The 17,550-nt window shown below is 36.9% G+C and overlaps 1 pseudogene; it reads right to left on the bottom strand.

The window, feature by feature from the left end:
* LOC102041232 overlaps positions 1 to 2,019 on the bottom strand; it is a 35,554-nt pseudogene extending 33,535 nt beyond the window's left edge.
* Positions 2,020 to 17,550: the final 15,531 nt, after the last annotated feature.

The following is a 17,550-nucleotide window of genomic DNA, read 5'->3' on the forward strand; positions in this document are numbered from 1 at the left end:
CCACAACCTTTCTGAGACGCCTGCTTTTCTGCTTTATAACCCCTAGATTATAAGAAACTTTTATATTTATATTTATAAATTTAAATTGAGTTTTACACATATCAGTTGCTCCTTAAATAGTGTTTCATCTCAATAAATTACCAACCTTTTGGTGGTTTTTGGGTTTTGTTTTTTTTTTTTCTTGTTTTTCTTTGTGGGTTTTGTTTGTTTGTCTGTTTTTGGGTTTTTTTTTGGTTTTGTTTTTGTTTCTGTTTTTGTGGGGGTTTTTTGTTGGTTTGTTGTTGTTGTTGTTGCTGTTGTTGTTGTTGTTGTTGCTGTTGTTGTTGTTGTCACTATCTCATCCTGTAAATTAATTTTGGAAACTGACAGGAGTATGTTATTACAGGTCTCAGGGTTTTTTTAGGTACTCATGGAAGAGTTTTGTGCAAGGTGGAAAAGCATGATGTAGAATCGGTGATTTTGCTTACTGGCTTACTGATTAAGCACAGTACACTTTTGAAATTACACTGCACAGTTTCAGCAAGTAGATTTGCTACAATGCTGCGCTGCCTCCATGCTTCGTTTGGATTAAGTTCCAGTTGGTTTTCTAATGAGAAAGAAAATGTTTTCAGTTTCTCGCTGGGCAAATGGATACAGCTGTTGTTATTACTTTTCTGTCAGAACAAAGGTATACTGGACAAATAATTACTCTGAAGTATCTTTACTTGTTTTCTTTCACTTATTTCTCTAGGAAGAGAGGTTGTCACTGATTTAGATGCATTTCATCATGGATTACATCCATCATGAGTAAGCTATTATTGTGAATACTTCAATTTTGGGGTTTCAGCCATTCCCCAAGTAAGATACCAAGTCGTCTTTATGACTCACTCACCTCCGCAGTCCAGCATGTTATACTCATCTGGCTTTTCCAGGGGCCAACAGTCATAGTCTTTGTTATCTAAATCATGCCACCCTTCCACTAATACCACCTGCCAGAAAAAAAAAAAAAAAAAAAAGAGTCAAAAAAACCAGACAGGATAAGAAGAGGGAAAGGATGGATTCCATCTCCCAAGTTTATAATTCTTCTACAGAAATCAAACAAAATGCAGAAACATAGGCTAGCATATTTTGACGTCTCTAACTTCTGGAGGGAAAAAGAAAAAAAAAATAATTTCATACAAACACAACTAGTACATTATTTTGATTTGCCCAGAAAGTGCCATGAAACAGTTAGTGGACTTAACTAACCTTTTTCTCCCAAAATGGTTCTTTACAAAGAGCAGATGGTTCTAGGACCATATGCAGAGAGACAGTTTATTTAACAAAGGTTTTTTTGTTTGCTTTTAGAATGGCACTCCCCCCATTCCAAACGGCTCCATTTCTTTTAATCTTTCATACCTAAAATCTATGAAGGAGTAATTTTTTTTATACTTTTAATAACACAATACAAATTTTAGCCATATAAATTTAATATTCCCAATGACATATAAAATAAAAATTGCATAAGCCTATTATAGGTAGAAAACAGCATCATAATAGCACAGAAATTGAATTGTAACAGTAATAAAAGATACATTATATATGTATATATAACAGATTATATTAATCATGTATTAAAAATACACTTTAGGGTGTATACTAACAGATCAGAATACTCTATGATAATGCACTCTGGGCTTATTCTATTTCTAGTAAAAGATAATAGTTTCTACTCATGCAATCCGCTATTGTTTTTCTACATATAATTAAAGCATAATCATCTACTGTATTGTGCAATTGCTTATCACAACACAATATGAATAGAAGACAGAATGGTACAACTTATCTTTCCAATATATCTTCAATTACTCTTGGTTTCTACATTACTAAAATAAAAATCAACAACTAGCATAAATAGCTGTTTCACTGTAATAAGCCATATACAGTTCTTTCTGAACACACAGATCAGAGGAATAAGTTCTGGTAACCAGATCTAGATAGACCTACCAAAAAACTGAGGAGGTTTCGGAGCTCTACAGCTGGTGATTTGACAGCTCCCATGCTCCCTAATGTGCACCCAGCTCACCAAGTGTCAGGGCTGCTTCTGATGTTGCTGTTGCTTCTGAATTAGATACCCTTGCCTAAGAAGGGGGTTGCTAGGCAAGCTGATCCTGGCAACTCCAGCTGCTGCAGCTGTTCTCCCAGTTCCTTCCCTCTTCTTCCACTCCACAGTGCAGAGTGGAAATACCACTCTGCACCTTTGCTGAAACCCTTCAAAAAGTCCACACTTGTTTTCGGGGCAACCCCATCCTCCTGAAATTTGTGCCCCTTACTGCTTGAAACTACAAAACCAGCTGGGGGGATTTTCTTGCAGTGCTTTGTCAAATGTGAGCAGCATCCAACTCTTAGGCAAGATGAATTGATGCTGTGGACGTAAACACAGAGACACAGCTGAGTCCAAAGAAGATGCACATAAACACCAAGGCAAGCAAAGGCTACCAGCATAAGATGAACAGTAAGGCTGACCAGCTGACCAGATTCCTGAGCTTCCTTCCAACCTGAATTGCATGAGACCCTGTGACTTCAATTTCTCAGTCCCTGAAGGTTTAGAACAACTTTTATCCAAGCGTCCTGCTACATGCACAGGTGAAACAGACTTCTGTGTAACTATACTGATACAATAAAGACATAGATGTGTCTATGAATATCTTTGTTTGCTGAAGCCCTGCCAATACAAACTTTCAGTTGTGATTCAGCTCTCCATAATATGTTGCCTCTTGTATTCTGTCTCTCAGCCCGATGTGATATTAAGAATCTTAGTCAAACTGCTTGAACTTCGCTATTTCTTGCATCAAAATGGCAGGAGAAAAACTGCAATGTGTGCCCAGATAATCTTGAAAGAGCTGTAGATTAATTAAAAAATCTGTTTCGCTGCACTCACTAAAGAGCTATTTGTATAAACTATATGTTTCAGGTTGAAATTTTATGTTTGTTGTGAGATGCTAAACCTCATGTGTGTTTTGTCTTCCTGTGCTATGATACGTTTCACTATGTGGAAGTCTTTCAGAAATTTTTTTTTGGTACATTTATCTACTTAAAACAGCCCACTTATATTAACATCTTGGAGAGGTTTTATTGGCCTCGTGTTTTAGGATGTCTTTGCTTGATAAGGAATTTGCTGGCAGGGAAGCCAAGGATTATAAATTGTTAGATACTACAGAAGCCAAAAGATTGCCCAACTGATCCTATTTTCTTTAATTGGACTGACAGATATTCAGATGACACTGATATCATGACTCTCAAGGACTGTAAATATCATACATTACATTTACCGCTACTTGTCTGTCACCTCATTCAGAATTCCTGGAGAACGGCCACACATACTTGGGAAACTTGGATTAAAGATGGACAGACAGGAATGACTGACAATTGTCTGACTCAACAAGGTATCCCAGCTACCTGAGATGCACATTACCATCTCTGCATTGAAGTGGAGAAGCACTGAAAATTTTAAAAATAAAACCAGTGCAATACAAATATATAAACCTTTGTAAAGAGGACTGACAGCTCAGTGAGCAATAAATTCTTCAGCTCTATCCACAGCTCGCCGGATATAAAAGAAATCAGAAATACATTTTAATAAAGTGAAGTACTTTAAATCTTAATAATCTTAATAATAATTACTTGAAATCTTAATAATAATTCCTTTACATTTGCCCCTTGTACTGTTTGTAAGTTACATCCACTTACATAATTTGTGTTTATATCTTAACATTCCATCACAGAGTTTATTATCACAGATAAGTTTATGGTCACAGATGAGTTTATTATCACAGATAAGTTTATAATCACCAGACCCATTCTAGCATAGATTAAGTGAATTCTATGTACTGCTGCTTGACTTGCTTAGTGCAATAACACTAAGTTCTTTGGCTTCTTCTCTTCAAAGGATCTCTTAATCTGAAAAAAAGAAAATCCTAGGTAATTTCTACTGATTGAAATTAAATTATCAAATCATTTTATGTTTACAGATGTATTTCTATTATGTTGACTATACTCAGGCAATCCCTCAAGCTACATTATTTCCATTTCAATAATTAACAACAACAACAACTTCTAGTATGAAAGAAATAGAGGCAAAATAAAGATATTTCAAAAATTTATGACCAAGAAAACTTTAGATATTGTTAAAAACATGTATTCTTGTTAATGTTTCAATAATCATATAACTTACATACAAATTTTTAATATTTGTAGCAAATAATAACAATGGATACAATATTTCTGAACAAAAGTTGCCACCTGTGTTCTTTCAAGTATTTTAGGATAGTAATTTCCAGCAGTAAGTCAAAACAAAAATTAGTGTGATGAAAGATTCAGATATCCTTGAAAATATTTCTTTATTCTGACATTCAAATTTTCCTTGTCTTGGAAGCAAGACAAGGATACTGAATTACAAAAACAAAACAAAAAAAGCCCAAATGAACAAACTACAACAACAACACAAACAAACAAACAAAAAAAATAAGCCAAAACAAAAAAAATACCAAAACCCCCCAAAAAAAAAAAAAAACCAAAAAAACCAAAACCTCCTAAAACTGCAAACAAACAAAACCAACAAAGTGAACAATCCCCCAAAACCCCCAAATCCAAAAAACCAAAACCAAACAACTAAAAAACCCCAAACAAAACCTCAAAAGCCACTACCAAGGCTTATTTAACATTTCAAAATTATGGCATTCCAAAGACACCATTTGATGAGGGCTGTGCTGCAATTTGTAAAATCACTAGCTAAAGCTTTAGTTCTTAGCATATAAAACTCCACTTATGCAGAGTATATTCATCCTGTGCAAGGGTGGGCATCCTGCTCAATACTACACCGCTCCAGCTTCCTAGCGTCTAAGTGATGATTATCCATGCTATTCTCATTTTACAATAAAAGCTCCAAAATAATTTTAAACAACACGGAGTCCGAGTGCCTTTCTTACTGGGACCAGCACAGCTTCCCCTACCCGCGGCGTTTGCTGGGTATGGCCAGAGCACTCTGACGCTGCTCTCTAGTGGTTTCCTCGCAGCACAGCGGCAGGTCTGGCTCAAGGACAGCTTCCTCCTACACCCAGTCTGATTTAAGGAAATCCTTCTCTTGATGCACCCACGCTGCTCGGTCTGGTGCAAGAGAGGTCCTCTCTTGATGCACAAACTGTTGCAAATGGAGTACAGAGCCACAGTGCAGCACAGAACTGTTCAATTTCAGGTTCTCACCAGGGAGTTCAGAGGCAGCAGATGGTGGCCTTCTACCCCTGCCCAAGAGCAGAGGGATGCACTGTACAGCCACAAGAAATTTCCAGGGCTCTGGCACGTGGTCACAGTACCACAGCACAAGTGATCACACCTTGACTGGGTCACCCTAATAATTTGTTTATGCACTTTCAGCCTGTAGAGAAAGGGTTTTGCTGACCTGTGCAATACAGCCCTAGAAACAAAGGGTGTTGACTTTTGTCTTGTATATCCACATTGAAGCAAACAAATATATGCGCCAAAAGAGGCCTTTCAGCACGGGCTTCTTGTTCTCTTCTCAGGGTGATGGTCTTCCAAGCCTTCTGCTGCTTATGAAATGAACTGGACAACTGGATCAAAAGCCTGATCTGGTTACAACTGCTGTGATGATGATGATGATTGTTATTATTATGCATTATCTTAAAAAGATTCAGTGTTTTTTTCCTCCCAGCCTTTGTCTTTTTCTCATAATTCTTGCTGCAAACACTTATTCAAGTAACACACATGTGAGCTCATAGGTTCAGTGAGATTTACACCTCATTTGAGCCTGGATTAGCAGATTTAAAAAAATAACACCTGATTTTCTCCAGAATTACAGATAATTTAATTAAAAGACTAAACATTGTAATAAACTGCACAGTAGATTAGTAGCTTCAGAGGTACTGAGCGACCTCCATCTGCTGGGACATCTTAACAGGTAATCAAGCGTGGGTTTGAAGAAATGCTGGAGAGCAATAAGCAAGATCCTGAGCCTTGCACACACACCATCACTTACCTTTGTAGCAGCTCTTCATTTTTCTAATACATTTTTCCAAATATTGAAAGCTTGAGATAATTTCAAAGAAAGAGGTCTCAAGAAAAAAAAATGGTAATCATAACCTTAAAGAAAGAAGTGATGACATATCGGTTTTCAAGGATGTGAAAGGTTAATGTTAGGTGATTGGTCTTTTATGACAGTTTACTTACAGCAGAAGTAGCAGTTACATACATAAAACAAAGGAACAGACCACGGAGGCAGTATGCAAGCAAAACAGATAAAAAAGGTAACTACAGCCAGTTAAAATTACAGCAAAGAAACTGCTTATTCTGATGACCACCCACAACGTTGTACATACCTCAGAAACTCAGAGAAACCTCAAAAAAAGCAAGTGATATTAATTGGTGAAGATGGCAGGTAATTTTCCCTGCACTCTCAGGTTTCTGGAAATACTGAACAAATGGATGCTTTTATAGATGCATTCCTCAGGTTCACTCTAATTCGTGATGCATCACAGGAAGGCTTGTTCTGCTGCTCTACTTTGGATTTGATCTGTGTCACTAAACAAGCCTAAATAGTTAGTTTATTACAAAAATGTTAGAAAATACATCAAAACTTGAAATGAAAAGTATCTTGTATACTTCCTCCAGGTTCTATGAATACTGTCACCTAGCATATGTCACAGACTTGAAGAAGAAGCATTTTACCTTCAGAATAAGACTATTCCCTGTTTAGACGATTGACCAGTTCATGAACTACTGTGGAAAAAAACCAACATTCAAGAATTTTCATGATGTAAAACAACCTGTAGTTTTTCTTCTTCTAAAGAGAAGACAGAACAATGATAATCTAGAATCCTGCAAGGAAAAAGCTCACTGGTAAAAAATTAACAGGTAACAGTGATTATCTCATTAACTGAAAATATTGGTGATACTAGTTATTTGATGTAATATACCACTGAAAGCCTCTAAAGAGACTGGATAAGAAAAAAGGACTCTCAGTTCTCAGATAAGCCACCAAGAATTTTATTTTCAAAGTGTTAAATTTTAGAAAATCCTAGCCTATTTACATAACCTAATATAGATTTCTGCAGAAGGGATTTTCCTGAACAAATCTTTGTGTTTCTGTTACTGTAACATAGCATGTCAATGCTGTAGTTGTTCAAAGGGCATTCAGCAAGTCTGAGAATGTGAGAATGAATTTCAGTTTGTCAGGATGACTGCCTGGGAGGCTTAAGAAGAGTGGGTCCCAGTTCAGCACAGAATAATTTGAATTTTTCAGCTGAGCAGAACATTACTGATGTTCTCAAATTCCTCCTATCTTTCAGTCCTCCCACACAGGCAGAAACCTTACAGATGCCTGCAGTACTTAAGAACAGAAACCCTGGCGGCTCTGAAGATCTACTGGAGGACCTGGGTAATACTGACATACAGCAGCTGAGGGACAATTCTGTTCTTGGCCTGCATCACAGTCCTAAGATACACTGGTCATTCCACTGGTAGTAGGGGCATTCAAATGAAATCTGCCTTTTCCCTGAATGAGTTTTTCCTGTCCTCCTCACCTCTCACTGTATTAGTCATTCCTTTTTCCAGAACTCTTCAATGATTCTCTGAAGCTCATACTTTTACGTACAATTAGCATTGCACATCTATAGACATTATACACAGCCCTTCTCTCCCCCAGGATGATGCCCTCATAAGCCACAACTGCTTCCATGTTTCCAGGATGTCATACAATCAGGAATTCCTAAGAGACACTGAGAGATCCCCGAGATAGGGTGTCTCTTAAATGAAGGAACACTTAGCCTTATTGATCATCTCTTTAGACCAATCCAACAAAGAAAAAGAGATCCAGATTATTTCCTTTCCTCGAGTCATGATAATTTCTGCATACGCCGCACTATAGAAATGTTTGTCTAATCTGTTTTTAATAACCATCAGAAATGGAGCCTCTATCCCTTTCTTTGTGGTGTAATCTGAGGCTTCAGTACACTTCCTTGATAGAAGGGTTCCTCTATAGCCCCACCAGCTTCTATCTTGCTGTAACTTCAGTTCAGTACTTATCCCAGCTACAAAAGAACAGTCAGATTGTTCTGTATCCTTTTTACAGGCTCAAAGCCTCCATTGCTCTGGTTTCTGCCAGTTACTATGTATCAAGATGCCTTACAGAAATGTATTCTCACATTTCTTCACAGGAAAAAAGGATCATCCTATTTTCTGTAACACAATACAGGAAAAAAGGCAGATTAAAAAAATTAAAAAGAAAAAAAAGCACAACAGATATTTCAACTGTAAAATTAACACTTTGTCCTTGGAGTATTGTATGTAAACAAGTGATCGCAAATGCAGCCTGGGATCACTACCCTGCAAGTGTTCTCATTCTGTAATTAAAATAAATGTCAGTTAAAGAGAAATGTAAAAATCAGTCTTTCTTTAACATCACAGCCTTTCTGCTGATGGAGACTTTGTCCCAATGAGCTTTTTTAATCTCTGCCTCAAATAGAGTAAACTTCGTTTGGCATAATGCCACTTTGTAGCATGTTTTGCGACTGACTAGCTGACAGATGTAGTCTAGTGGCAGAAGAAGATTTTTGTATGCTATTGAACCTGAAAAGATTTCTCTGCCATTCAGGATTCTCTGGTTCTTTGGGTACAATACTTTTGCTGCTGAAGCCAGATATGTCTTTCTTCTGTCAGAAAACACTGGGCAGTCAAGAACTTCTTTATCCAGAGATCAATCTACCACTTGCATTGTAGCTTTGACATAAGAAATGGTGGCTCAAATAGTCACTGAAAGGAAAAGACAAAAAATAAAACTGGTTTGATTTGAAACCCAAATACCTGATGTGACATGACTGTTGGGAAGAAAATAAGGTATCCTTTATAGCCACATGCAACTACCATCTGATTTAGGGCTCAGACTCACTTTAACTGAAATCCCTGGCACATGTTTTTGCTTTTCCCAGTGATGTGCTAATTCCAGAATGGAAATTTGAGAACCTACTGCAAGGAGAAATGTGAGCATATGAAGTCATATTTATAAAGAGGATTTTTATTTTCCACTAGCTCAATTTTATATTGTCTAGGCCTACTGCTAATTGCTTGCTCTCCTGTTTTTTGATATCCCTCCCCGTTCAGAGAGTACACTCCAAAGTAGAATCCTTAATGATTTCTAGTGTAGTCTGGTTGGCAAGAAGCATGATATGTCAGATGATTCTACCATAAAGTATTTCAGTGCTCTGCTGTCAAATACTAGTTAGGAGTTGAGCTGTATCTTCTTACCTGATAAATTTCTTCCAGACCACTCACCTCCTTTATAATTTAGTTCTTATAAAATAATTCTCTGTTTTTTAAAATTCCAAAAGGAGATCCTCAAAGACATAAATAGCAACCACAGGCCTGATGTCCACTGTATCTCCACACGGCTTGCTGATACTCAGTTCTCAAAAAATATCTAATTTTTATGTACTATGTGTAAAGTGAGTAATAAAAAGGAAACACAATCCTGACATGGGCTATAAGCAGCTATGCTCCTGAGCACACCCCACTCTCCTGGAAGCTACCTGCCTGCTCTCATGGCCAACACAGACAGTGCAGCTCTCCAGCCATGAAGCCACACGCAGAAATGTCGCCTGAGAATCCCTTGCAGGGACCTCTCACCTTTCTCCAGGACCTGCTTTTAGGCTGGGCTCTCACACCTTTTTTTTATGCCGGAGTTATATTGCACCTATGCCCACACCTGGCTAGGAACCCTGTTGACCTGAATCCATATGGATTTGACCTCCTGGCTTGACCTTGGATTTATCTCATCACCATGTTATCTGTTATCATCACTCATTCATCTGTTAACCTGCAGTTTTGGTTGAAGACTATCTACAGACCTGTAATGATTGCCCTCCTCTGGCACTGTAGACATGGCTCTTTTTGGGGTGATGGCAATCTGTTTGCCTTGCTGCTCGGATATCCCTGCCTTGTGGAGCACTCTGTCCTTGTCAATGACAAGGATACCTCGGTTATAATGCTGGAGGGAAAAAAATCTTATAAGTGTTAAAAATAAATAAATAAAAATAATTTTCAGGAATAAGTTTGCAATAAAAAATTTGCAATTCTAGCTAGAAAGGGAAATGTAAATGGATTTGCTCAAAACCTCATAGAGATATCCCTCTTACAGTATCTTTTGCCAAACTATTTCTAATTGTAAATATGGATTTTTGTAAAGGACTTACTCTTTACAAACAAGACAATATTTTCATTTCTTTCTGTTTCAGTAGAAATTTATCAAGACAAGACAGAATTCTATACATCATTAACTTCAAACACAGACATTATCACTGTCTTTGGATTATCAGTGGTTTCAGTAATATTTTAAAATGAACAGTTCTATTTTAAAATTAACAATTATAACTGATTTAGTTTAATATCCAGTTTCACATCTCACCCCCCACTTCAAAGTATCTGCTTGAGACCAGCTGTGGTTTTAGATATTTTTATAAAATATACATTGTCACTGTAATGTTTTACCACTGATAAGTTTTTGTTAATGCTTGACCATGACCAAGTGTTGTATTGGATCATAATATCACTTTTTCACTAGTCATTAAAATGATGAGGCATATCTTCTTCTCATGCCCCAGGTGCTTATTTCATTAAGAGGAGATGACCTTTAACTCATATATATTTTGTTCTCAGTACTTCAGTGGGAAGGAAAAACCTACCTTATTAGTCTTTATATCCCATGGAAGCCGCATAAACTGCTCCATACTTCATGAAAAAGTTCAGAGATGCAAGTAACGCGTTTGGAAGAACAATACACAAAATTCTTAGCCCTCCAAGTGTGAAGTAGGATAAAACTCCTACCACTGTCAAACAAGGGATTAAAGAACCAGGCTACCTGCAGACAGGGTAGGTGAACTAGATATGCAGTATAGGGAAAACTAGGAAAGAAACTGCTCTCCTCTCACCTCCTGAAGTTTTGCCTCCCAGGGATCATGAGACTTGCTCATTTTTCTTTTTGCATATAAACACATGGGCTGTAAGGCACTAATTTCTGTGGACCCTGAAATGCAACTGATGCTAATGTATTCTGAATTTAAGGGGAGAAAGGGTGCATGATAACCTGAATTTCCAGGGTACTTCGGTACTTCTGTGCTGGTGAGAAAAGCCTGCTATTTGAAATGGCGACCTGTGAGAAACTCATTAGCAACACTGTCATAGGGTATCTTAGGGTCTTCTTTTCCCTTTTCATTTCAGCACAAGGATGCTTTTCATCTCCAGGTTGGCTATTTCTGATACTAGCTAGGGCATGTTTCAACGCAATCTCTGCACTTAATGAAGGGCTAATGAAAAGACTACTTTTATCACATGACTATTAGCAAGTCTGTCCAGTTCTCCTGCCTCCCTCAGGGTCGAATTCTCCCCTGAAAGTGCTTTGATTATGTAAGAGATTTAAATTTTACTTCCGTTGGGAAGCTGTGGCTAGCATAAAGCCGAAGAGAAAATTACTTGTGTGGCTTTGGGTAAACAGAAGATCATTCTCTTAAATAAATCAGTGCTTATTTTTGTTTCCTCAGAGGTATCAGTGGTTTAATAAATACCCAACACATAACTTTCATTCTCAAACCAGCTTACACCTCCTGCTGCTTCAACATCCTCTCCCTGCCAGATCTGAGACAGGAAGATTCTATGACACAGCTACATCTCTATGTATTATGACTGGGATCATAATGACTAGGATCAAAACCTGATATTTCTAGTCCCACAAAGAGTATTCTCTTATCTCTTAATGAAGTCTGAGATTACCTTCAATTCCAACCATTAAATTAACATGATCTATCAGAAGCAGCACCATTTTACTCCATTACTCCATGTCCACAGCATGTATTCACTGGGCCAGACTTTAGCCTTCTCAAGAAGCAACACTTCTAATCTAATGCTACCTGTTTGAGAGGCACTTTTGTTTAAAGAAGCAGTCACAATATATAAGAAAATAATATGATACACTCACACCATATATGGATCATTGTAATGTATGTTTTGCAGCTGAGTGCAGAAACGTCTGAGTTAGCCAGCTTTGATAATTCTGCCCAGCAAAAGTTTTGAGGTATAAATGTTACAGCCTGGGAAGAAGAGGAAAAGAAAATTTATTTTAGAGTTGTCTACCCTTGGATGACCAGCAGTTCCACTGGTTATATGCATTCTAGAACAATTTAAATAGCAGAAATGTTTGTGGTTAAAGGAGTAAAGAGTATCCAGGAAAGCAAGTGAAGTAAGGAGTAGCAGCAGGATCACAGAGCAGAGCTATTAGAAGAAAGGTTTACCTGGCATCTCACTGTGAGAAAGTCCTTGCACCTCTATGTTGAACAAACATGTTTCACTAGATTTTTGGGCTGAAAATGATCTTGATTTGATGCAGACATACTCCAAGTGCTCTGTTCCACTCTCTCCTTTTTTCTGATTGGTAACCTGGATTGTGAAATCAAACTAGCCAAGAGACAAGATTTGCTGAATGCTGCTGGCACAACAAAGAGTGCAAAATGGCCTTGTGATTTCTTAAGTACTGGGAGCAGCAATGAGAATTTATGCAGGAGGGCATTTGATAAGCGAGCAAAGAAGAAGGTAGAGGGGCAGAGTTCATTGGCCCCCACAGTAAAGACTGTCAATCATCAGTTTGGTCTGCTTTATTTGAGAAGGATAAAAGGACCTTAAAGGAAGAATTAATCTTCATTGCTAGGAATGAATGGGGGAGTGGTACTCATAATTGTGAGATATATATTTATACACACACATATTTACTCTTCATTAGATGTATGAAATGAAAAATGACAGGAGCTAAGCATGTCTTGACTTACCTTGCAATGCTATTAAGCACATAATCTGTCTTACATGAGAACGGTCACCAATACTTGTTACTGTCTGCCTTCTGTAGTGAATGCAGTCTCCCATGTTCTTTAGGGTGTGCAGAAAGAATTATCTTGTCTGAGAACTTCAAGAAATAGCGAAAAAGACACATGTTGATACAAAGAAGTCTCAGCTATTACACAAACTGCCAGAATTCAAGCAAGCTGTATTATATGTGTTTTAAGCAATGCAAAAGAGCATTACAAGTTTCTACCTGATACATAAGAGAAAAATCAAAATTGTGAACAAAGATGACAATGATCATGCATGACTAATCATAGTGGAAACTCTGGCAATGCAACAGTTGTACAGACATAATTTTATCACTTTTCTGTAATGATTTTTTTAAAGTCCAAAAACTTTAATTTAGCCAGGCTAAGTTTAACCATTATTAATACAGTCTGGTTTGTAGTGTTTTCATTGGCCAAGAAGTTCCTCTTCTATTAATACTTTTAGTTAATTCAAGAATACATTTATTTTACTTCTTTAGTCCTAGTATGGCAGGGCTCACAAACATAATTCTATATATGTAACATTCATTTACTGTTGTTGTAGAACCTCCATTCTGCCTTGGTGGCAAATCATGTCCCACCTGTTAAAGGCAACAATACTCATGGTTAGAGCTGTACAAAAGAAACATCACCAAGAAGGTGAATTCTTTAGAAAAAATGTTTTCACTCTGATTTCATCACAGTGTTTAATGAAAGAAAACTGATATCAAGAATAAAAATATAAGGGAAAAAATGTAAATAATAGATTTATAGGATTCAGACAAATCAGAATGATGAAACATCTCTCCAGTTTGCATTGGATCCTTCTATTGGGCCCATCTGGCTCAAAAGCCTTTAGCTAGTGCTGGCTTCAGAACTGTTATCTGAATTTCTCCTTCCCTAGACTACATCAGGCATTCAGCACAAAAAAATATTTCAAGCATCTACCTTCAGAATTGTTTCCTACTCCATAAGCTAATCAGTTTTGTCAGAGTTGTCCCAAATGCATCACTATACCACTACAAATACTTAATGACTTTCTAAATTCTATTTTTATTAATAGTCGGACTTCATTACTCTGCTAAATTATGGGGGAAATATAGCCTACCACAATTGCCAGGATTAACTAAATTTTCTTCTCAGCATTTTTTCACTCTCTTTCAAAATGTGATTAAAAGTACTTCTAAAAATTCACTTGCCAGTATATTTCTAACCCCAAAGCCTTTTCTTTAAAAATAGATAATATATTTTTAAAACACCTCAATTTTCTGCTCAGGTTTCATGAATGTCACTCATACATTCTTCTTAAACTGTTTCATTTAGCTGGGAAAAAGAGCAAGAAAAAGAGAGACTTAACCCGCTTAACAGATTGTCAGCAGCACCTTCTCTAAGTGCTATTTTCTGCAGAAATTAGAAAAATGAGTTCTAGGAGATGGAGACTAGTGGAAGGGATATATGTGTCTGATTTTCTCCTTAATGGAAAGTGAATTTACAGGGGATCTAGGAAGTGCTAGGAAGTGCTGGGGTACATAAAAAAATAAGGGCAATTTCAGTAACTAGATGGGGCAGGAAGATGGCAACCTTTTATGATTTGCTTTGAAGTTCCTAGGGCATCAGAGTGAAAACAAACTGATGAAACCCTTTGTCCCAGAGGGAAAAAAAGCCAGAAGAAATAGCTCAGACTCATCACATTTAATTACAGAAAACAACAGTACCTGGAAAGGGTAGTAATTTGGCTGCTATTGAAACTGTTTATGGCATGTTACACCTCTCTATAAGCATGGTTTGGTGACAGTAGTACAGTTCTACTCAATCCCTCCTGAAACAATGCCAAGGAGACAGTTTACTGCACTCATGCAGACATTTAACATAAACTTACTTATGATGGTTACTTAAATGAGGACTTTTAAATGCCCGATGCTGATTTACCACAAGTAGACCTCAACGCTCTTGCAAAGGAAGCTACGCTTTATCTGCATATACAGGCATCACTTTTATTTGCAACTAAAAGATCTGGTATTTCAATCACTAGTGCTGCCGTTTCAAAAACTCAAGTTTAAAAACTTCATATCCTAGTCTCAGATGAGGGGTCTGCCACAGTTTATAACTAAGAGAAGTCTTTAAACATGAACAGACCAAAACTCATTGGGGAAAAGAAACAGAGAGGTGGGAAATAACATATCCAGAGGCTGTTACCACTGACTCGGGTGACTGAAACCAAAATGCTCCAAGTGAAAACCTAAAGGTAATTGGTATCCTTATTAGTACAGATTTCAGATGGTCTGGTGGGCTACATCCAAGAATTTCTGCAACTTGAAAATGCAGACAGCATAATATTAATATAATATTATTGGCCAGCCCACCAGAGAAACAGTTCCAACTTTCTCCTAGACCTGCTCTATGTTAGTGTAATTTGCTGAACTTTGCCCTTCAACTTACCTATTTTTGAAGAAAGGCTAGAGGGTAATGACTAAATCATAAACTAGATATTAGGAAAAAAATACAAAGGCTTGACTGATGCTGAGCTGCATTAGCTGCTCAGTTCTAAGGTGAGATATGTTATATAACTATAAAATATCTTTGAACATTGAAGTTTTAAAAATTTATAAGAAAACTTTAGTATTCAATGCAAGTCTTGCAAGAAAATGTTCAGGTTAGAAATCCTCATGAATTGTAAAAAATTACTATGTATTCGACCCTTGACTTTACTCTCTAGAAACTGAGTGCAACAACACATTAAGAATCAATCATGCTATAGAACAAAAATAAAAATAAGAATAAATAGGACTCCTTACAGATGCATGCACGTGTGTTTACAGACAGATGTTGCGAGTTGGCATTAAATATAATTCAGTATGCAGTACAATACCTTTGTTCCTTTTCTAAAAAATTAGTTCAAATGCCAAAGATTCTTAGAAAAACTTTCAACTTCTGGGATCTCTATCTTGATTTTAAGCCAGGTGTTCCTGCTTCCAACTAGGGTGGGTATTAGCAGCACAGATAGTAAGGGTTTGTTCTTATCTATTTTTATTCCTTTTCAGAAGCCAGTCCTCTTTGCTCAAGATGTTGTATTACTTAGCAATTTCATATCAATTCTGGGTCTTGCTTTTTAAGAAGAAATTACATACTGTGGGCAGTGCTGAATTAAGAGCAAGCTCTCTTCCCTGCTTTACCAGATCATAAGGAGACCTGGTGAGAGTATTAATTCTGTCCTTGGGCAGCAAGACGCTTGTGGCTGAAACAGATTGGAATTCCACATAGCTTGAGCACTTGAAAATTAATAGGAAATTTTCTCTTTTGGTCTCATTAACAGAAGTCCACTAACTTTTTTGGTATTCTGAATCAACAGCACTTTCAGCCTTCACTGACATGACACCTTATTCTAGTCCCTTGTTACTTATATTTAGTCATTAGGAAGAATGCAAGGAACTAAAACTTCTCCATGAAAGTTTGTAATAGCAGTAGCCAATAACGCCATTGCAGACAGGGAGATGAAAACCATTTCATTTAAAAATGCAAACTAGGAGTCATAAAATAAATTTTATGCAGTTCTATCAGACATAGGTAAAAGTGGATACAGAATCATATCCCTTGGGGGATTTTTACATATAACCACACCAGCTAACAAGTAAATAACCTTCATCTTCTGTAGGGACTGAGAAATACAAAATACTGGAGAAGGAAGAGTAAGCATAACATATTTTGGTGACACCAAACATGTCAGGATTATAACAGAAAAAAAAAATCACCCTACAGAAACCCAAATACAAATGCAGTTCTTTCCAGTAAACGCAGCTCTTGTAAACTTTAACAAGAGAAATCTAATTTAAAAAACCAAACCACTTCTAGTGGTTTAAACACCTCTAGTAGTGTATAAAAAATTCTTATAATTAATTGCTTCTTTAATCAATGTGATGCCTGCAAGATTGTTTGGAGGAGTACCTTAAAGTACCCATGATGCAAATGTTAACTATACACATAATTCTTAACAGCCCACAGATTCTTAAGAGCACTGGGCTGCCTACAGACGCAGTACCATGTTGGATTAAATAACTGGGAACGACGTGTATGTCACACATCCTTTTTTCTTTCAGTGACAGCGCCAGCTCGAAGAACACATGACAAACCAATGAAATTAAGAGATGTGTCACCACCAAAAATTTGATAATAAAAAATTAAGACGACAAAACAAAGTAAAACAAAGCAGACCAATTTCCTTACTTTTCAGAAGAAAAATAACAAGGAAAAAATTCAAAAATATTCAAAATGTTGAACTTGCTACTTGGTACATCAGGATTTCCAGGGAATGACTAACAACTATATTTTAAAAATCCAGAAATGCCTTCTGTACCAATCATGCAACAATCACCTGATTTCCAGGACTAGTTTCTTGGTTTCTTTGGCAGGAATTTTTTTTTCTGACAGAATGAAAACTAAAATACTCCAATCCAACCAACTGAAGCTATGTGTGATATGGGAGCCAGAACTCGGGAGTTACTGCTCTGTTTCCAGGAGTAAATGGTGCTCACAGAAATTTGCAACAGCCATCTGCTACATACAAACTAAAGCCCATTGTTCGTCATAAAATACTTAATTTCAAATATTTTATAATCATAGGCGATGTTTCCTCCTTCTTTCTTCAGATACTATTTATTTCAGTGAAAATCTAACA

This window comes from Geospiza fortis, unplaced genomic scaffold, assembly GCF_000277835.1.
Source record: "Geospiza fortis unplaced genomic scaffold, GeoFor_1.0 scaffold203, whole genome shotgun sequence".
In the NCBI taxonomy this organism is placed as follows: domain Eukaryota; kingdom Metazoa; phylum Chordata; class Aves; order Passeriformes; family Thraupidae; genus Geospiza; species Geospiza fortis.